The 23,458-nt window shown below is 35.8% G+C and overlaps 1 protein-coding gene across 3 annotated transcripts in view; it reads left to right on the forward strand.

Annotated features, from left to right (window-relative positions):
- The window catches only part of PRKN (parkin RBR E3 ubiquitin protein ligase), a 682,323-nt gene that overhangs the window by 130,471 nt on the left and 528,394 nt on the right, over positions 1 to 23,458 (forward strand). The window lies entirely within an intron of this gene.

Below are 23,458 nucleotides of genomic sequence, written 5' to 3' on the forward strand. Positions count from 1 at the left end.
TTGATTTTTCTGACCTTTCTTAATCTGCTTTTGTTGGCCTGTTGATGATATTGATGATGTTGGATGCTGATGAATAAACTGTGACAGGGTTTTCTTTGCACTTTCCTCAGTGTGCACTCAGTAAAAATGTGGTTTTAATTTCTAGATGTATCTAGGTTTTGGTACCTGGATGAATTCTGTGTCTGCTGAGGCTGGTTCAAGGGCTCCTGGAACTGGAGTGCTGGTGCCAGTGTTCTTATAGGAGTCTTACTGACACGTAATATTTCTGTATGACCTGTTCTGCTGTTTTAGATTAAATTTCAAATTTCTAAATACGAGTTTATTTAGTTTTCCCCTTTGCTTACAGTTTCAGTAAGTTGTGAATCTATTGAATTCATTTTTATTTCATGAATGGCTGTTACTACTTTCTTTACGTGCAAACGTGTTCAGGCAACAGATGAATTTTACTTAAAATTAATTTCTCTTAGGCAGTTAAAATTCACTGTATTGAGGCCATTGAGTGAATTTTGAGAAATCAATTTTTGAAAGAGCCGTTGCTTTGTGTGGGTCTGATAGAGAAACTGGAATACTGTTTGCTTGAAATACAAAATGTGGAAACTCCTCTGGCAAAACACACTAGTTCTTTTCAGGACATACATAGTATTTCAGAGCAAAATTATCTTGAAAAGTGCCCCAATATTAGATGTGCCTTTTGTTTTCCACCTACATACTTGCATTAGGCAGACACTTGTTGAATCTTTTCCCTTTGTCATGAGTATAACTCAACTAATATGTTTACAATGCTGTCCATTTTATCATTCGGATCTATCTTTAGGTTGCAGGAAGGAAAATGTGTAAGCAAAAACTTTAAAATGCTGTAGTTGTTTAGGTGGTGGCAGTGAGTAATAACTTTTATGAGTCTCTAAATTATGACAGTAAAAAAAAGGTCAGCCCACATCTTTCATTCATCACCTTTCTAAATTGCTTTGGTGAAAAATTGTTTAGCATACAGAACATCATTACCAAAAATTGTAGCTGAATAAGCAGAAGGTCAGGGTAGTAGGGATATTTTCTACCTTTTTCCTTCCTTTCCCTCAAAGGAAAAACATGATATTCATTGTTCTACCAGACTACATTTATAAGGAAGTATCAATAGAGACTATGTACTTTATAATTCATAACTGAAATAGAACACTAATTTGCAAATATTTGTATGGTCTCAAAAAGAAGAAGCAAAAATTAGGATTTGATTAATAATTTACATAGTGAAATTACTGGATTAAGAAATGGGCAATTGGGACAGAGTATCTGTGAATTCTTTTTCAATATTGAAAATGATGTCTCAGGAAAATAAAATTGTAAAGGAAGAATGGAAGGTGAATTTTTTTTTAAAATTGGAATTTTTTTTTAATAGCAGGTAGCATACCAAATATGCGTCCTCAACAGAAAGGTGGGATGTAGTTCCTTGCCACTATTTCTTTGCTTTTATTTTAATTCTACTTAACTAAATCTTTACATCTCTGGTTCTCTGAAATATCATCTGTAATACATTTATATTTGCAATTATCATGGTCATGCAGCTATTTAATAAACCAGTCTGGGTTTCCCTATTTCCTTTTACTTTTTCAAGCTTTTTCACTAATTGTAGTTGAAAATGTTGGAGCGAAACTTGAATGCTTCATATCTGCTTACAGTTTTCATCACAGATGAACCTCCATACTATAGGGGATGCAGAATTGTTCCTGTGAGGTGTGGCTTTTATGGGTGTTGGAAAAAAAAAAATGAAAAAAAGGAGAGTTGCATTATGACAGCAAAAACCCTATGAAAGTAAATAAAATTGGTCATACTAAAGAAAATAATGCCAGTACAGGCTCAAAGAGAAAGAAAACAATTATATTAAGAGTTATTGAAGCAAAAGTATGTATGTAATTCCTTATGTATCCTTGGAGCAACACTCAGTGCATTTAAAATTCCTACAAGCTTTCTTATGCACTCTGAAAGCCCGTTGAAGAAATGAAAGTAAAGTGTTTTAAAAAAAATCATCAATAAGGAATAGAGTAGAGCAATGCAATCTTGTCTCCTCATTTAAACTAAATAAAGAAGCAAAAGTACCTGTTCCTCAAATGAATCATTTTCCTCACATACAGACCTGGTTATTATTTCAATTTTCAGGTAAAACATTGGCTCCTTTGATTTAGTGAAAATTAGGCCGCTGACTTTCCATGAGCCAGCATTCTCCCTCACATTTTCTCTTCCTCTCATCTTCCCTCTCACTTATTCTCTCCCTCTTCTCTCTCCCTTTTTCTCTTACGACCACACAAAACCCTTACTGTCCTGGGGAAGCTTCTCAGCTAATGTGAAATGATATACCTTCCAACCATCGAGGTTATGGGTCTGATTCCCATTCCTGTAGATTCCAGTTTTCCGTGCTTTTTCTGAATGAACTGATCAGTGTTTTCTTCACTTATATCGATTTTCCTATTATTAGTTTCCTACACTTGAAGCCACTTTCCCTGCTTCCATTTCTGCATTTCCCAATCAGTTCCAGGACTTTTCCCATCTAGCATCTGTTGCTTAGGAAACTTTGTCCTTTTTTACCCAGCCTAAGAAATAACAGGGAGGGAATGACAAAACAAAGTTGCCTTGCCTCTGCTCTATCTGCCAATGAGTGAAAATTTCCTTCAACCCATGGTTTCTGTCTTTTATTGGGTGTTATGCTTCTATATCATCCTTGTTTCCTTGTGACCTCCTTGTGACCTCCTGATTGTTTCCTGATCTCCTTGCATGCAACCCAAATATCTATGTGTTAATGTATAAAAGGTCATTTGAAAAGATGTGTAAATGTTGACAGATTTTGGTTGATGAGGTTACACTTCTCATGAAGAGATATAAAAAAAGCCCCCAGGTTCTCATTTTATGGTAGAATTAATACAAAAAAAAAAAGATACCAATAATGAAACTTCTTTAAACTGCAAAAACATTTCTAATATAGTTTTTCCCTATTAACTGTTTGACATAAAACAGTACGATGGAAGCATATAAAAGTTTTATTGTCATATATTTGGTATGCATGATATACCAGAGCTCTGACTTCATGATTTGTTTCTTATGCAGCTCATCTCAAATTATCCTATAAAATATTTTTACTGTATTACCTTGCCATCTTTAACGTAGCAATCTATTCATTTGTACCTTTCATTGTATGCAGCAAATTGTGTATAGAAAACAAATAAATGTATGCAAGTATATTTAAGGGAAGAAAATAGTAGCTGCTCACCTCTTTAACCAATATCATATAACCTTTATTCCGGCCTTATTTTCATTTCCCTAGACAGTAGTTTTGGGTCTTTGCTTACTATTTATCTTGCAGCAGTGTGTTTATTACTACAGTTTAAGCACATCTAATTTAAAGTGTCAGAGCTTCAGGAAAGGAAGAAACAATCCAATTTTAAAGCATCTTAATGTTTCTACTGTCAGAATCTTATAGCAAAAATGCCTCAAAGACCATAAATGGCAATAAGTTAAAGTGACCAGTTGAATACATAGTATTTGAAGCATTATTCTTTATGAAAGTGTCCCTTCTTCTTTATAAATAGTGAAAACTGAAGTGCCTTTCTTCTGCATGTACTAAGATGTTTAGCTTTATAATATTAGCATAATTTTTGTTTCTGGTCACTAAGTAGTAGTGGAAACTTCTGTTGGTTTTCTAAAAATAATTTTATCATCTGTTTGTGCTATGAAAAATAAAGGAAGTGGAGAAGTGGTGAAACAACACAGCACAGTAACAAGGGGAAAAAAGGATAGTTGAACAAATATATGCCATGCTGAGTATCAGAAGTCTAGAAGAATTGTGGGAATTTCAGATAAAAAAGTTTCAGGTAGACCTGGACAGTTTGACAAAAACAAGATTGTTCTTGACAAAGAAGATTATGCTTATTTATATTGTATTTACTAAATGTGGTGATGATTAGATGAACAGCTAAGAAAAACCAACATTATATGGCAGAGCTCATGAAGTACCTGAGTTTGTCCTACCCAGTAGGAAAGCAAGAAGTAAGATGAAGGGTGAGATATACGACAGATGACTGCAAAAGCATGGAAACTGAATTGCAAAAATATATAAATTGACAGCAACCAAGGGTAAGCCCATATTTAAAGCAAAACAAAACCAAACCAAGCAGTAAATTTTCAATGTGTTAATATAATTTGCACTGTAAGGCTCTTTGTGGAGGATATAAAGAAGTGCATTTAAGGTCTGACACCTAAAATAGTGGAGATGAACATATTATCACTTTTAAAGGAGGTGTGATTACATTACAGAAATCAACCTTACATGGTAGACCCACTTAGTGCGCTATCAGAATCAAGTGATTCTTTAAGCCTACCATCAGATAAGATTAAACACTTTTCCCTTGCAAGATCATAATATTTTTAAAAATTAAAAATATTAGAAATTTATTCAATACATTTAAAAAAAAAATTAAAAAAAAAAATCCAAATTGAAAAGCAGTAATCCATGCAGGTCTATTCTCTGGGAAACCAATTTAGGAAATACTCCAGCTCATTTACCTGAATTGAGCTATGCAGTGCATACATTACCTACAAGAGTAAGTTGAAACAAAATATTAAACTTTCTCAGCATACCTAATATTTATTTCCATTTTCTATTGAAGACAGATACTGGGAATTGTTATCCTATAATCTATCAAGATAACTGAGGAATTATGTAGTGCTGAAGTACGTGCAATTCTAAATATGTTATAGGAAACCAGATTTGGGGAGGTTGACCCAGTAGCCATTGATTTGGTGGGATACATTTTCAACCAGAAATGTTGGTCATATAAGCACTGTTTAGCCAAGTAAGCATTTAGCCTTATTATGAATTAGAGATATGAGTTCTGATTTCAGAAGAGTGGAGAAACTGGATGAAGTAACACATCCAGTACCTACACTATACGCTTGCAATGATTTGTGCACTTGGTTTTCAGAGGACCATTCTGTAAATGCCATCCTTTATCACTGCAGAGGTAATAAAAACAGCGTCCCCAGCAGTGTTCATTTCCGATGGAATTCATTGCTGATCTCATCTATTTAAGTGAATGCAAATGAAAGCTCTCTCTCCTGTTTCTCTGAAGGGTTGATGCATTTCTGACTTGTGAGCAATGCTCAGTGTCAGTCTCCAGAAACAAATGGAGGAAGATTGACACAGAATGGGTTCATGCCTCCAGTAGCCACAGGATTTAATCTCCTTGCATCTCTGGGTGTGTATGTGTCAGTCATAAAGCAATCTTTGAATTACTTATCTTCTGACATAATTCAAATCTCTCAGAAGTGTTATTTTCCTATTAAAAAGAAGGATTGGCTTTGCAGGACCCCAGCGGGCTATAGAAAATACTGAAAAAATTGCTATCAATAAATAAATGAAATATAGAACCGGAGAGAGAGTTCATTTTGTTCACAGTTATGGAAACTTCCATATGTACTGTTGTTTCACTGCATTAGAGACATGCTACTTCCATTGTAATGTAATTTAGTGTGATGTATTGTGTATTTATACTTAAAAGTAAAAATTGAATTTTTCTAGCAGCAGAGAACAGTAACAGCCCTGCAGGATATACACCAGCTCACTAGTTAGGCCACTACCTGCCGCTTTAAAGTTGCACTGTACTGGAGGCTATTAGTCAACACCAGGGTTTTTAGTGCTGCTTACAAAAGAGAAGTTGCATTAGAGTCCAAAACAACAAGAGTATTTGAGAGGGAAATAACCTTTCCTAAAGTGAGAGAAGCATGAGGTTTGCTTTGGAGACTTGTTTTGCCATTGCCCACTTTGAAATCTCTTTGTGGCAGGTTTGTTTGGTCCCTTTTGAAATTGTCAGCATGCCAGTGCCTTTTTACAAGATGCATACTGGGGACAGCATGAGAGGTCCTGTTGCTGAGGAATTGTGTGTCATGTCCTGACTTCATTACACTAGAGGAAGGAGGCTTAAATATGCCTTTTAATGCCCTTATAACTCAGAATTCTGTAACTTAATGTTGTTTTGAAGAAACAGCTTCCATTGTATTGAAGAAAATGTTATTTAAAGACAAAATGACTTATTTGTCTATGTTAGGATGGAAGCTTCTTGCAAGATTCAGAAAAAAGCTTTTGAAATTCTGTTATATTTCTGATAGAAATGTTTTTATACTAATTATTTTTGACCATTTTTCATTGTATTAGTAATTTATATCCATGTGATTAGATTTTATTGGAATGCATTAATTAACTTGCAGCCACTCATTCTGGAACAGGGACTGGTGATTTTGAGCTGAAAGAGGTGCTACAACCTGCTGCTATAAATCCATGTGACTTACAGTGTGACCTGCCAATACGACTGCTTTTGAATTTAAGTCTACTCTTATGTAGACTAAGTGAGAGGTTCTTTCCAGTTCTTGTATAGTTAAGGTACACTGACTGTGTAAGAAGTACTCTTTCTGCACATCCTTCCTTATTCACGTATTCAAAATTTTTGTTTGTTGTTTCTGTTGTTTTCAATTGAGTTTTCTGTAGTCAAGATTCTCTCCAATGCGGAGTTCAGGTTGATGAGCTGAGGTCTCACAGACCAGCTTTTTACAGACTTCCTATCTTGGGGGCTGAAAATATATGAGTCAAACTTGCAATCTTTTTTATCAAACTTCTATTTAAACTTCTGGGCTTTGATGTTTTTGTTAGTTCTATGCTTTACATCTTCTTCAATTTATTCGCTTTTATGTAAGAAAGGTCAAATGCTACACATAAAGGAATGTTCACATTTTGAACTGAGTGCAGAGGAAGCATGCTGCTACATTCTTCCCTCCTGCCTAGAGCACTTCTAGTTCACTGGGAAGATGTGCATTTTGTTATGCAATATGTGGCTTGTTAATGCATAAACCTTGCTCCCAGTTAATTTTCAGTTGTTGGTTTGGAAACAACAGAACTGGAAAGCAAAGGCATATGTTAATGGTGAACACATACATTAGGATTCCCAGAAGGTGACCCTGCCTTGGCAGTGGAGTTGGACTAGATCCCCAAAGGTTCCTTTCAACCCTAACAATTCTGTGATTGCTTGAAATTGGTTTTTAAAAAAACAACTAAGCAAAGATTTTTTCTTCCCATTAAAAAAAAAACAAAACCAAACGAAACTACTCCCCATATTTGTTAGTTTTAGAATTCAAAGTTACATTTGAACTGTCACAGTTTGTAACTGATTCTACTTAACTCCATTCTGTATTTCCTGTCTGCCCTAACCCATGAACAAGGAAGATTTCCACAGATGAATAACCATGGGTTTGTTGCTCGTACAATAAGAAAACTCCCTGAAAAGATCTTATTACAAAGTGATGCAGAAAAATACAGTGACATAGTCTTGTATGATAATGATTTCATTGCAACTGCAGATGGGTTACAGTTTCATATAACTATTAAAGGTGGTAGCCCTTTGTAATTTCATTTGGGGGATGCCATGCTTTCAGAATTATGTATAGGTTTGTCCAGACAGTATATATAACTTTTTGAGCTTTTTAATGCGTAATTCATTTGTGGTTCGGGTTTTAGGAAAATGTATCAAATTTCATAATCATAGGCAGATTTTATCTCCTGTGTAGCCTGCATATGTTGAATGTGCAGTGTGTGTTGTGTGTGTGTGTGTATATATATATATATATATGTATATATATGTACACATATGACTTTCTAGTCTTTCTAGCTCCCAAGAGAAAGTTATCCCCCAAGCCAGTTTCATTTGCCCTGTTGTATGTATTTAGAAAATTTAGAAGGGAATTTTCATTGCTAGTTATTAATATTTAGTGGTGGCTTTATTCACAGTAAGTATATATCTTAACTGCATCCCATACATATTTTTCAGAATAATCTGGGGATCTGCATCAGGGTTGATAAAGTGCTTTCCAAAATGGTTAAACATGCGGTTCAAGTAGGACATTTTCTATTATTATTATTCATTAAATATTCTGGTTCTTAAGGCTTTTCATATATTATAGGTTCTGATTATAGAAAGCCTAGTTGTTTCAATTTCTTTTCATGCTTCAGAAGCTAATGGTGTTCAAATTCTGGATGAATAGAAAAAACCTGAAGCCATTAGGTAGGAGTTGCATTGCTTTAGATTGGAAGCAATCATTTCCCCATCCTTTCATATTATGCTGGTTTTCAATTGCCAACAGTTTTCAAGAGGGAAAGACATGGAATCAACTAGAATATATTACTCTGGCTTTTTTCTAGGTTTTACCATGTAACTGAACACCAAATGAACACAATTTCTGTATTTTCCAGGCATAAGTAACCTGGAATTAATCTGGGAACAGCTATATTTGGTCAAGTATTTCTTTGAAGTATGGTTTTAACAGAAAAGAGCAATCATTCAAAATAAGTGTATTCAGATAGAGAATTATTTAGGAATATCTGGAATTGAAAGTGCTTAAAACCTGCAATAAAGCAGCTCATGCTTCTGTCATGCTGAAACAGCAGAGAGAAAATCATCACGTCACAGTGGCATCTTTTCCATGCTCTTGAAAGCCTCAGAACCTCCAAGAGCTGCATCTTATGGAGATAATTGTTGCTAGATGTGGAGAGGGAAGAAACCTCAAAGCATACCCAAATTTACCCCATTTATTTTTGATAGAGTGGTTGTCGTGCAGTGTGAGGTAATAACTGACGGTAGAATATTTTCCCTCCTAACTACAATCATAAAATTCAAAATAAGTTTTAAATTAATGAACTTAAAATAGCTTTAAATAGAATTGAGCTGGCAAAAATGTGTGCTTATTTAGCTTGTAACCTCCTTTTATTCCCAGATAAGGCTCCAATTAATTGACAGTTTCTGGATGTAAAAAGTATTATTTTAGCCAGTTTCAGGGTATTACATGCTAATACTATTTTAGCATGTTTTGCTACAAATTTCTAATTCATAAGAACCAGGACATCGTAAATTCTGGGAAAAGACTAGTTCAGAAAATAGTGAAATTTATGAAATATAAATGAGATTGGTATGCCACTGTTACAAACAAACAAATATATAATTTGATGTTGCATGTTTGTTGGTAACTCTTTCCTAAACTAATGAACATCAGCTAAATTGCTGGCCTCAGTCACTTGATTCATAATCCAACCACCCACCACGCAAAGACTCTTCAGTAGCTCATCCTGCTTTCTGTCTTCATTTTCAGCATGTGATATATTACTATTATTACTTATATAATATGTGATATATTACTATTATTACTTTTTAATTACTAGAATATATGATAAATTACTATTATTACTTATATAATTACTATATATTACTTAGTAACTAGTTCATTGAACTTACTATTTTCAAACAAATATTGTGTCACCTTCATCTTGGCAGAATGCCTACATAATTTACACTATTTATTTTACTTCTGCCTCTGTTGGAAGTGTTGGGTGACAGTTTTCTCCATTCATAGACAAGAGGAAATGTGAAGAACATACAGACTTTAGGAACCTTTGTGGGCCTATTAAATCATCAGGATAACTGCAACAGCTATAGTAATATTCTGTTGCAAAATACATACAATAGATTTTGTCTGGATGTTATCTTTTCAGATGAAGGTGTGTCATTCCTTGTGAAAACTTCGCAATTTCTCTTCAGGTTAGATAACAGGGACCGTTGTTTCAAAATACTGAAGTGTCTTTTTGGAAACAGCTGAAAAGTCCTGCTTATTCTTTCTGAAAATATTCAGTTTTTCCTGTAAACATCTCACAGTCACTGAACACATCTGGCATTTTCTCCATTGGGTATTTCTCTGCAGAAAGAAAAAGTGTCATATTTTTTTAAATTCTGCTGGTGTACTTGGGCTGTTAAGTATTTCAGGAAAAAGAATTATATACTTATATATTATTATATATACTTATATATTATTTTATATTTGGATATGATTGAAAGTCAATGGAATTGAATAGGTAGCACACCTACTGCTGCCACATCCTACATGGATAGTCCTCTTCCATTTTAAAGAAGTGTTGTTTTGTTTGCTTGTCTCACTTTTGAGATGGTTGAAGCATAACTATAACACTGTAATTAAAAAAAAAAATCATGTGGGAACTTGACCTGCTATTAGCATATTTGGTAGATTTTTTTTTCTGAGTAGAGAGACTCTCAAGCAGTATTATCAAAATATGAGTTTTAGAGCAAGCTAACAAAGTTCAGGATCTCGGTGAAAGACCAAACTAAGCCTTGAATTTAAAGTGATGCAGAGGATGGAAGATTATTGAAATTCATGCTCCTTCCTGTGATCCCATTCAGTCCCTTTTTCTTTGTTAAATCCAGGAAGGAAAAAAAATCCAGTGCTGCAACATTTCTTGTGAGGGTCATCTTGCTGTCTGCTTATTTCAGACACTTCTGGGGCATAAAGTGATTGTTCTTAAAATTTGCCCTCTGTTGATTAAAAATAAATGAAGAAGTATTTTATTTTGATATTCATTAATGGAAAGCATTTTCTTTATCTAATATTAAAGTCTAACTTCTGAAGTAACTTCTCTTCAGAGCTTGCTCTCTTTTCAATCATCAGAAGAAAGGCAGCAGTTAAAAAAAATATTCTTCAGACTTCAATCCCCACACCCAGCAAGATAAAACACGAGTTAAAATTTAAGTCAAGTGCTCTTGTTCTTTTAAGTAGGTAAGAAAATGCAAGAGTTAAATATAGATTAAGATGATTTATTGTAACTATACTGGAGACTCTCAGACCCACTTCAACAGAGTTTGGTCTTAAAAATTCCTGCAGTAAGCTCTGGTCTCTGGAGCTCATGTTGACTCTTTTTTGTGGGCCCTCGTTCCCCAGGCTTGCCTTGGCAGATGGTTTCATCCTCTTCGGTCTTTCTTCCCCCTTCAATCTAGTCAATCAACACTTGCTGTACTTATGCCCTCACTGTTCTGATCCCTGCAGTTTTAGATGTCTGCCAAATATTTTCCCAGTTTTACCATGTCACAATGAATGTGTTTATATTATGTAATTATGGAATTGCTTACTTTTTTTTATTCAGCATAAACTATCCCTCATTAGACAATGATTAGAAAGTACACATAATTTTTTTAGTTTAAGTGCTAAATGTCTTTCTGTAATAGTGTTGGCTATTGTTTTTATGGCATAATGTGATTATTTAGTCTGTGATTTCTAATAGCAGTATTAGCACTGATTAGTATGAATTATTTCTTCATTATTAGCAAATGTCAGGGAATAGAAATGTATTTCATTAGTGCTTCTCAGTAAAACACACTCTAATGCATGCAAAAATACTATTATACAAAGCATTTACAATTTCCAAATATATTTTAAGCTAAACATTTTTTGATGATATATCTGGTTATTTTCACAATGAGTTTCCATACCATGCAAGGTTCTGGCATTACACATGGAACTCTCTAGTTCCAAAGACATGTGTTATCACTCAGGCTGGCACACACTTTGGTGTCTTGCTGATTTCAAGGAGTAGCACTCGTTGTTTACAGCATGACTCCAATATGCAGTGCATGTCACTCGGCATCTTCACACATCTTGAGAGCATGGAGCAGCATCCTGCTTTTTCCAGAGCAGTTAGAACTCTCTCAATGAGCCAACAGTTTAATGATGTCTACAGCTACCAGCTGAGTATCCATCTTAGGTGAGAGGATAAAGGCAACTGTGTCCTGTATTTGAGGTTATTATGAGCTCCAGGAATGCTGCCAATGGATAAACTTCAGCTTCAGAAACAGCAGATGAAGAAACAGCCACTGGAAAATTGCCAGCCTACTTTCCAGACTATTATAATTTGAATTGTCCTGTGTTTTGGATTTGTGCTAAACACAGAGTTAATAATGTTGAAGTGTTTTTGTTATTGCTGATCAGGGCTTGCACAGAGCCAAGGTCTATGCTGCTTTCTGTTCTGCTGCACTGGTGAGGAATTTGGGGGTGCATGGGAGGATGGGAGGAGACACAGCCAGGATGGGTGACCCATATTGACCAAAGGGATATTCCAGACCATATGGCATCATGCTCAGCAAAACAAATCAGAAGGAGGAAATGAGGGACATTTGGAGTGATGGCTACTTCCAAATAGCCATTACATGTGACAAGGCCCTGTTCTCCTGAAACACCTGTTTATAGGGGATACTCATACAAGGACCTGCCAGTGAAGCAGGCTCTCATGAGAAATATTCTTGGAAAGAGGCAGGGAATGGCATAGCTGATAGGCTCCATGTAAGCCCAATAACAAAAACATCTCTGTAGTATTAACCCTGTGTTTTGCACAAATCCAAAACACAGGACAACTCAAATTAGAATAGTCTAGAAAGTCGGGTGGCAATTTTCCAGCTGTATCTAGATACCTTGTATATATGGAGAATTTATTATTTTTTTAGACTAAGATCCATTAAGGATTTGTTTGGAGGCTCCTCTTCTGTGCATTTCTTCCCTGTCCTGGTAATAAAAGACCCAGTCCTGCTGTGGCACATTAATCTAGTCCTTACATCGTTAATGTACCAGCTGTTTGGATCTATGGTCATGGCCTCTAGCAGAATAGGAAGAGAAAGCTTTTGTTCCTAGGTGATCTTTCAAATACTTCCTGCCCTGCTGCCTTCCCTGTTTTGTGCTGAAAAGCTCTATTACAGTTTCCTTTAGAGCCCCAGAGTGTCATCTGAATTTCACTTAAGTTTGGAAATTAACTGCCAGTTTATTTATTTTCCTAAGATGTTATTTAAGGTACCAGAAAAGCTCTCTTTTCATTCATGGACAGAAGAATCCCTTCTGGAAGACTTCTATTCACATCTGTAATTCAAGAAGTACTTTACCCATGGGTGATAGTTTCCTGTCTAAGTGTTCTAAAAAATAGTTGTAAAGCTACAAAGATAGTTCTGTTTGTTGCTACCATACCTCTTTGTGTGGCATTTTAGCAGAAGGGGGATTATTTTTTTCAAAGAAGCATTTTCCAGCTGCAGAGCTGGTACTGGGATCTGTACACTCAGGAAAGTCTAAAGCAGAGAAAGGTTGCAGCATACCCTGTCCTTTTATTTCAGTGAAAACTGATCACAGAGGACACACCCCGCAAGGTTAAAAGAAAGATTTAACCTTTCAGATTAAAAGAAAGGATGTACAGAGTAAATAAAAATGCAATTAAAAAAAAAGTGCAGACACACACCTGCACCATAAATGATAAACCAAGCTTTATTCTTTTTTCAGTTCAGAAAAATTGTGACCCTAAACCACTTCATCTTAAAGGTAACACAGTTCTTTTCATGTTTGAATTTCATATTTAACTAAGTAGGGTTGTGTTGTTTGTGGTGAATTTCTCTAAGAGAGGAGAGCTTGAAATTACAGAGTTTGTTATTCTCATAGAGTGTTTTTTGCATTCACATAAGCAGCATCAAAGTATTTAACATTCTATTTTATTATTAATATTACTTAAGTAATTTCAGCATCCAAAGTAAATCAATTGTGATTTTGTCGTGGTTTTAAAGCAGTAACTAAAAAATTACTTATTTCTTGCTGTGAGATATGGATTAGAACAAGAGCAAAACAGGCTTAAAACTTAAAAGGAATAAAGAAAGTTTATTAACAAAACTACAAGAATAAGAACACCAGAATAAACTTCCAGAAAACCTTTTTGTCCCTCACTGTTCACTATTCCCTTGTTCACATGACAACATAGAGACAAAAAAACTTTGGAACTTTGGTGTTTAAAACAGTCCCAATTCCTGCTAGAGTCTTTTCATCAGTCTTTGTAGAGAAACAGAAGTCTTCTTCTGCTAATCTATGGAGTTTCTCATGAGAAAACTATTTCTGTTATAGTTTTCCATTTCTCTGATGCCAGCTGCCTGGAAATCTATCATCAGAGTTCATTCCTCCTATTTCACATCACTCTGAGGTGTGTATGGGCCATGAGTCTAGGGATGTCATTTTAAGGATGAGTTATTCAAAGGCAAAAGTCTTCATCTGTCTCTGTGAGCTTCCCTGGAAACAGTTTTCTCATTGCCTCAAATGGCCTCAAATCTTCACCTCACTCTGTTCCAGCACCTCACTGTATTACAATTACTCCACCTTTTGCTCAAAATCCACACTTTGAACACTCCATTCCTCCCAATATACTCTGTCATGAATTAAAGGAGTTTTTTCAGAACATTATTGTCCATCTCCATAGCTTTAACAGAAAAATATTTTAGCGTATAAAGCATCTCCTTATTCTCTCTTCCCCATCTAAAACTTAACTCTTTTCTTCACTGTCTTCTTCATGTTGATTGTCTCTCTCTCTCTCTCTGTCTCTCTGAGAAAAAGGAATAATCTGTATGGTTTATCCAGGTAGTAAAAGAATTAAAGTCTTGGAAAAGCTGCAAGAGTTCATGGTGTCAGGTTTCAGTCCAGCAGCAGAAATTACAAACCAAGCCAGGCCGGCCGGCTCCGTTTCTCTCCCCCTCTCCACTCCGTCCTCTGCGGCCTTGTCCGGCCTGGAGGGGGGAGGAGGAGGCCAAGCCAGAGCCTTGTGACCTTGTCAGAGGCCGGAAACACAAAGAGAACAAGAGAGCTTTGGCTGTACATCTTAAGGGGGTGTTCACAGGTTGATCTCGCTTTTCAATGGTTAAAACTGCTGTCAATTCTTAGAAATGACCGATAATTGGTCAGGAGAAAAGACTCCCATCAGCCACCAGCAGCTTCAACTTCCTTAGCTCCCAAAACCACCTTAAAGGTAAAGCCACTTCATGACAGATTTCTGGGGAAAAAATGAAACTCAAAAGGACTCTCTAGTGTTGGAAAAAAAAGTATCAATGGATCTTGTGCAGCTTCCAAGGGAACTCATCTCTATCAGAAATAAAAAAAAAAGTCTCAATACAATCCTACGTGTTTATTCTTTGCAGGTCATCTCTGTAGCAGAAGAAAAGAAAGTGGGATTTCTTTTTATGTGAGAAGTATCTGTTCATACAGCTATAAAGTACGAAATCTCAGAGTAGTTCAGGAGAAAAAGAAAAGTTTTGCTTTATGTAGTATTCTTATTTTCCATCAATAAGATATTTTGATATATGTGCTGGCTCGATGAGAGCTGCTCAATTGAGAACTTGTTTTCAGTTAGGAAAATAAAATTACATTGTTTCTTTTATTACAGTGCTATAAATGCATATACTTCATAAAAAGAAAATCCAGCCATGCTTTCTTATTCTCCCAGAACTGAATTTTTGCACATCAAATCCTTAACTCCACTCTGGAAGGATTAATTTTGAGACATCCTTATATTGGTAAATGTAAAATATTTATTTTTATTGGACTGTTGCATGAAAAAAAATATCAATTGGTGTAAATTTCAAGTGATACTGTGTTGTGGACAGTGTAAGGGACTTAGCAGAACAGAAACAATTAAGTTTACGTTTGACAACAGTGGTAAGCTTTAGATAGCAAGAAATTCCTGTAGCAAGTGTATTCACCTGTCACTTGTGAACCGCTAGGTTGCTGCAAGTGGATTGGAAATAACATGGAGCTATATTTTAAAGTTCCATGTGAAGCTGGTCTCACAAGAGCCAAGTACATGTTCAGACCTTTGCAAGAATAATTGCAAGACTTTACAGATCTTTTTAGTCAGCTGAAATTATATGTTAAATGAAATTGCTAAGTTGTTGGGATTTGTTTGTTTATTTGGTTGGTTTGGGTTTTTTTGTTTAGTTTCGGGTTTTTTTAGGTGCAGATTGCTTTTGAACTCTTGCTTTAACTCTGTTCTCCAAGTTTGTGTATTACAGTTTCTTTACCTTACCTTTTCTTGGACTTCTGGTGCTTCTTTTTCAGTGAACACATATTTGATATGAGTTACATTTTCTGTATTGTTTATACATATTCTGTTTGTTACATTGTCATGTGTAGGGTCCTAAACTACTTGTTCATAGGTGGAACTTGGAAAGCAAACATTTTCTCTGTTTGTTCACTGTCTGAAGTGGTTTCTGGCTGGTCTATTCCAGGAAGGGCAGAGGAAGGACTTTTTAAAGAGCCATGCATCTAAATCATGGGAATAAGGCAATGGTGAAATCTTTTTCTCCCTGGAGCAGGATTTGTTGGACTGCCTTATACCATGGCCTGTGCAAGATTGAGGGACGTCGTGAAGTGTGGGTTACTTATGTTAATCTAGAGGGGGTTTTTTTTATTATTTTATTTAAGTAATCTGTTTCTGATTTAGTGCTTCTAGAAGAGTCAGCTGCAGTTTGTAAGTTCCTATAAATCAAACTAAGACTGCTATCAAAAACTGAATTATAATGTTAGGAAAGAGGTTTAAAGAAGTTTTTCAAAACATTTGTGAATTTTTTAAATTTTATTTTTTTAGAACACAGTTTGTCCTTTGAATTTTTTAATTACCGTTGGCATTTATTATTCCACTGAATTCCTTTGGGCCTGAAAGGCAGGAAAGTATTTTGTACTTGTATGAAAGGGTAGAGAATTAAAAGAAACTCAGAAATGACTGTTCCTGATAATTGGCTTCACTTGCTGTTCTCTGTGTGAAGACAACAAAGGCAGGTCCATTCCAGAACTGTACAGCTTGTAGAAAGCAATCCCATTTACAAAAATCGCACCACCTGATCCCTCCAAATGAAGATGTTTCTGTAACAACCTGTTCAGTACGGTTGCAGGAGGTTCCTTGCTCTTGTGTACTAGAGCTCTTTTCAGCCTCTATCTCCATTAGCTGTGGCTTTTGCCTGCTGTACTTCACTAAGATATTACATGTCCAAGTGCTGATAGAAATGATCCTTGTCAGGCTGTGTGCAGGACCTGTTTCAGAATGTCCAGCCAGAACCCTTCTTCTGCTACAGACAAGGCAATGATGCCCATTTCTGCTTCTGGCTCAATTGTGTAAGCTTGGGAAGAGGCGCGCTAAATCAAATGGTGAATGCTCTGCACATTTGTTTTGAGCTTTTAATGTGTGGCAATCTTCAGCTGAAACATCTGCTATAATGAACTTGACATTTGCAATAATGACAGCTTCAGTTTACTTAATGTCCTGCATTAAATTTGCTTCCCATAGAGTTATCCTTTTTCAGAGAGGAGTGTGAATTTTCTACTTGTGTTTTCAGAAATAGTGAAAGAACCAGCCTTCTAACTGTGTGGCTGATAGCTGATGATGAGGCTGGATACTGGAAAATGGAAAGAGAAGCAACAGGGCTGGCTGAAAAGAAATATTCCAGAATTGGTGCTGACAGGACAAATCTGTGAATCCAGGGAGCAGCAGTGTGTGGAAGCAATTAATGAAGACTGAATCCAGTCTCCAGTGCTTCAGATTGATTTTTTTTTTTCAATGAGGCTTAGAAGATGAGACAATTAATTTTAAAAAATAAGTAGAATGACTGTGACATAAGACTTTTCACATATTTTGGTTCTATTTCTATTTAAACCACCAGCTATTTGTTTAGAAATTCCTTCTGTCTTTGTAGAGACTGTTAGAAAACTTCCTTAAGAGTAGCTAGCCAGAAAGAAAAGAAACAAACAGTTTAGTGCTATGAGAAACAAAGAACTGAATATGATCACACAATTATGTCTTTATGTACCTAATCAATGAATGTTTATTCTTAATCAAGTTATTTGTTTATAGCAGAACTTGTGAGATTAAATGTATCCACTTCAAGAGAAAAAAGAAATCTTAGTTACTGAGTTCTGTATCTGAATGAAATGTTTGAATTCAGCACTCTGTATTACAACAGAACAATGAGGATTTGTTCCCAAATGAGAGCCTTTTTATTTGCATTTTCATGACTTTTTTTATATGGTAGTGCAGTTAATAGCAACATGATGCATCATAGCAAGAAGTGATGAGACAAAAGGAGCTACCCCTTTGGTTTGACAGCAGTTATATGGCTTTGAGTTTGGAGGAGATTTGTAAACTGGGGAAAACATTGGCAGTGCATAAACAAGCAAATATTGTGGTAAAAACTCATTTAATGTGAAATAATAAATTTAGCCTGGATTGTTTTAATCATAACTGACTTTTGCTAATAAAAGCATGAAAATGTGAACTAAATATAGTCTCAATTTTCTGGATGACTGACTATGCCATAGGGCTGGAATTTTTGGCATTAATGCATCTCTTGGTTCAGTTTCTGGTTCTTTTTCAGTTACATCTTTTATGTACATACATTTTTGTAAAACTAATGCCAGTGAAACCCCACCGCATCTTAGAAAGACATCCAATCACTTTTTACAAAAAGACAGATATTTTCTCTTTTCAGATTATGCAAAACTTGAAGAATAATCAGCACATTTTAGTGTGTACCACCTTTCTTTTTGGCCTTCATTATCTTTCTTATAACAGTTTTTTCAGATTATCTTGGGACAGTTAAGGTCACAAGTGATAATGCTGTAGGTTTGTAAAATGTTTTCAGATATCTAAATTATGATGATGACTTGGTATTTGTAAAGTATGTTCAACCATGTAGATATTAAAACCTCCTGCTATTTTTATTAATCATATTGATGCTGGCCATATAAAAATAAATCATCCCCTTCTTGCTGCATTATTACTTCAAATCTGTGTATGTTTATATAATACGAATTTTATTTGGAATTGTTTCAAAAGAATGTAACTTTTGTTGCAAAGTCAAGGACCTGCAAGTTGAAAATAGCATTTTTATGGCTGTTGGTACAATGTTAATTCAGTTCCTTCCTGCATTAAGCTGGTGGGCTGAGTGATGTCCTGTGGAAAAAACAGTATCCAATGGGTATAATGGAAATTATACCACAATGTGTAGACATGTGTGCAGCAAGGAGAGAATTAAATTTACACTGTCAACTCAATAAATCTGACATTTCCCAGCTCTCAAGTGCTTGACTTTGCAACCTCAGTGTGCTTGTGAAGTATGCTATTGCAGACAATTCCTGATTTCCTTTAAGAAAGCTGTGATAGACTGGACAACTGAAAACCTTTTGCCTGACAGTGTCACTCAGGATGTTTGATACATGAATTCTTAAACTAAACAGTTGCTCCCCCCTGAGCTACTGACTCTCCGTGTATTAGTTTGCTGCTAATGCCAAAGGGGGAGAGAGTCTATTGATACAGATTTTGTATTGACTAATCAGACTCTAGTCTAGTTTCCAGAGGTATGGATTTCTGTGTGTTGGAGGGCTGGAGTAAGTGCTGAGTTATCATCAGCTGAAAATGGGATCATCTAACTGGCAGGCTTAATTAGGTTGTATCTCCACTTACATAATACGTGTCAGGAATATTTGTAATGCAGAAAGCAATAAATGCAAAACACAGAGAAATCGAATTTGGTCCTTAAATATAAAGGGAGCTTAAAGATAGTTTTAGGCACAAAATGAAGAAGCACACTTCCCAGCTGAAAGGAAAAAGATATGTAAAAAATGCATGGTGACACTGGGATTTGGATGTATAAGTCAGTTCTTGCAAAATTCATTTGAGTTTCATGTTCCTTCTGAAACTTGGAACTTAATCTGCAAAACTCATTTACTACTTGCACACTATGAATTTAATGATTTTTTTTATTTTTTATTTTTTATTTTTTTTTATATATAAGCTTCATCATGTCAAGAAGAGTCAATTACTGGTTTATAAGTAAGGGAAAGCAACAAAGGACAAAATTTCTGTCTGCATAATAAAAAGTCAGCAGTGTTTCTGGTTCTTGATCATTTAGTATTATCATGCTTACTTTTTTCTGAAGTCTAAAATCATGCACTAAGTTGGAGGCACCAGGAATTGTGTCACTGAAGGAAAATATGAGTTCTGTATCAGTATTAACAGTCCAGACATTTACATTTGCATAAAAAATTGAGACATTTATTTCTTTCTCAGAAGAAAACAGAAAGATGTTTGTTTCATGAACACCAGGGAAGCATATTGGAATTGTTGCACAATCCAGAGATCTCAGGAGGCTGATTGGCAATGGTTAAAATATACTTTGGAATAAGTATCTCTGTTGTAATTTTTCCTTATGAATCCTCATACTGCCTTCACTTGGCCCCATATTTTCTTCTGAATTGTCTATTTAATTCTGTTCTCATTTTGTGGTTTTCTTTACCCACATTTTACCACATTTTACATTTTAGAATAATGGGTCAATAGACATGCACTGAGGCTTGTTCTGCTTTTAGGAAGTTGCAGGGATAGCTGTGTAGGTAAAGAAGTAGATAGAAGTACAAGTGATTCAGTAGTGCTGGTAAAATCTTGTTGCAGACACAGGTCTTGGGGTAGAAGAGAAAATCTTACTTTTCATGGTATTTTATTCAAAGAATTCTTTCAATGCTGCATCATTAGGAGTATTTTCACCAGCATAAGACAATCCTGGGTATTTACTATAATGCTGTAAAGAATTATTTAGCAATGTTGACAAAGACAAAATTTTGCCTTCCATTTTGCCTTGAGGTCTGCCAACAGACTTTTGACAGAAACTCCAAACATTCAAAAGTAAATGTGAGAAACCTCTCCTCTTTTTACAGTACAAATTCCACAAAGCAGTTTCTGTCTGCATGCAAACCTATCATTAAACACTCTTTCCTCCAATTGGGATGCACTGTTTCTAATGTGGGCTTCTCCAAAGTCAGTTTTGTTTAAAACATGCCACAATATTTTCTTGTTTCTTTTTTCTCTTGGTAATTCAGAGTGGGATAGATTTTGCTGGTAATATTAACTGTAAGAGGATTCAAAGCAGGGCCTAATCTGAATTTGAATCAGAATCAGAATCTGAATCTGAATCTGAATCTGAATCTGAATCTGAATCTGAATCTGAATCTTCCTTTATACTTGACTGAGCTGTGGAAAGGATCATGAGCTGGTACATTAAAACTTCAGGTATTGATTGTGAAGTGCCCCAGCACAGCACAGAGGCAGCTGGCTGGGACCTGCATCCAAGCACAGGCACTGATTCAGGGGTTATGTGAGAACCTGAGCTTCCAGGATGGGCCGTGGATGGATCTCACACCAGATATGTCACTCATGGCTGAGGGAACCTTTCCCTGCAAACAAATCATCGAAACTAGTATGATTCTAGTTAATTCAACAAATTAACATCTTCTGATGAAATGCATAGGTGAAAAATGCCTAGGTGACCCTGTGTAGACCCTGTTTTCTTGTTTATTATGTTCTGGTTTTGCAACTTACATAGTCCTACATGTATTCTTTAACCAGCCTAAGCATTTAATGAAGCTGGATGATATTACTGACTTTAATCTTATATATATATATATATATATATATATATATATATATATACACACATACATATATATTTGAAAGATAGAATGAAAGGCAAGATCTACTGTCTTTTATATACATATATATGACAGTAGATCTTGCCTTTCATTCCACCTTTCGAAAAACAGTAATTAATTTACAGCAGCATCAGAAGCCACTGTGAATTTGGATCCTGACATGTAAAACTGAGATTAAAATTGTGTACTATAACTGTGGTTTTTCATTTTTATTTTCTTCCAGTGATTTTCATTATAAATTAATTAGTTTTTTCTGTTTAAGAACACATTTGCAATTTAATTTTTTTCAGCTATCAAGCATTAAACACTTGATTAGCTTAAACTAAGAGGATTCAAAAAAAAATTCTTCATGCATGGTTTTCAGCTTCAAGTAGATAGAATAAAATAGATGTTAATTAAATACCTCTGGTGCTGTCTTAGGTTATGCAGGAAGAAAATTGGAAAGGCCAAAACCCAAGTAGCACTTAATCTGGCTTCTGCATGAAAGACAATAAAAACGTTTCCATAAATACATCAGCAACAAAAAGAGGCTGAAGGAGAATCTCCATGACAAAGGATGAGGAAAAGACTGAGGTACCTGAGGCCTTTGCCTCCGTCTTCCACAGTAAGATCACTTGTTCTCAGGGTACTCAGCCCCTGAGCTGTGAGATGGCAATGGAGCCCAAAATGCAGCCCCCTGTAATATGAGGGGAAATGGTCAGTGGGTGGCTGCACCCCTTAACACCCACAAGTTTATGGAGCCAAATGGGATCCATCCAAACATCCCAACAGAGTGTTTATTGAGCCACTGTCAGTCATGTACCAGTGGTCCTGGCTAACAGAGGAGGTCACAGTTCACTGGAAGTAAGAAAATGTGACATGAATAAATGAAAAAATGTTCCTTGCAAAATTTTATACCCCTGAAATTTTGGGACAAAAGAATGTAAAACTTTGAATAGAAAAAAACCCAAAAATCAGTTCTATTAAAAACACAGTAATTACAACTCAGGCAAAGAGTAAGAAATTCAAATTGTCATAGTAGTACACAGCAGTTACACTTCTTCAAAGCAACAGAAACCTAAAGGCCTCACTTCAGTAACCTGAGTTGAGAGGCATATAAAAATACACTTTGGGCTCCAAAGTCAGTTATGAGGCTCTGCTGAAGCTATACCAGCATTGGTGGAAACTTTTGATAATTCTCCTAGAGTAAATCACTGTTAGAAACCTATTTCCTAAAAGGTACATGTGTGGATGATGCAGAGCTGGTATGTTTTGCTGTCTGCTTTTATCTGGGCAGTGGACAGTCTTTCTGTCAGTGTTTGATGGACTTTAATTAGCTTTCTGCATTTCCCTAGTTTGAACGAATTTTAAGGGAATGCTTGTTTAGCTGTCTCTCAATATGGGATAGATAGAGCAGAGGCTCATCGACCAATGAGCTTCCTGGGAAAGGCAGATAAGTAAGGTACAAGGGGGCTCCAAGAAATGCTGCTTGTTTGGCTGAATCCAGTCTTTTTTTTACCTTGCTGTTTGTAGTGTTACAAAAACATCTGTTTGTTCAGCGGATCTGTTGGAGGGAGATATTCCATGGGCATAAAGGAATTTGCCTGTGACTGTGGTACTCAAGGGAGCCTGTGTATTGTGATCATCTCTGAGGCACCAATGGATCTGTGCACTGTCAGCTCCTTTCCCATTTGGTTTCTCTAGTGCTGCTTCCCTCAGATACCGAGCAGGGAAATACATAAGACATGACTATACCTGGCCACGACAAAAGAAAATTAAAGCCTTTTGAACTCATTTCCTTCTTTTCATTGGGACAGCTAAATATCCCATAGCATCCTGATTTTATAAATAACACATATGATTCTGGTTTTCCATTGATATTGTGGTCTAGGATTTTATTTTTTAATTTTCTATTCATCCTGCACGTTGATAGCCATGAAGGAGCATACACAGCCCACATGTCCTTGCTGAATTTTGTCAGAGAATGCATTTAACTGAATTATATCCTGGAGAAAAACAGAAGGGCAAAGCTGGAAAATTAGCCACTTTGCTGGCTTTCCCATTACACCTTGAGGATGAGTTCCTGATGCACATTGGTACCTTTACAGTCAAATCTGAGGAGCGACGTGCCTCTGGCATTTGTCAATGACAAACATATAGCCATGGAAAGTTGGCTGTGTCAGCAGCACAAAACATTGGCCAGAAGCCTACTAGTGTGACCCTTTGACTGTTTAAGAGAAATACTTGCATTGAAAGGATTTACTGATCAATCAGTTTAATTGGTTTGCACAAA

The sequence above is a fragment of the Cyanistes caeruleus genome, chromosome 2 (assembly GCF_971803275.1).
Source record: "Cyanistes caeruleus chromosome 2, bCyaCae1.hap1.1, whole genome shotgun sequence".
Lineage (NCBI taxonomy): Eukaryota > Metazoa > Chordata > Aves > Passeriformes > Paridae > Cyanistes > Cyanistes caeruleus.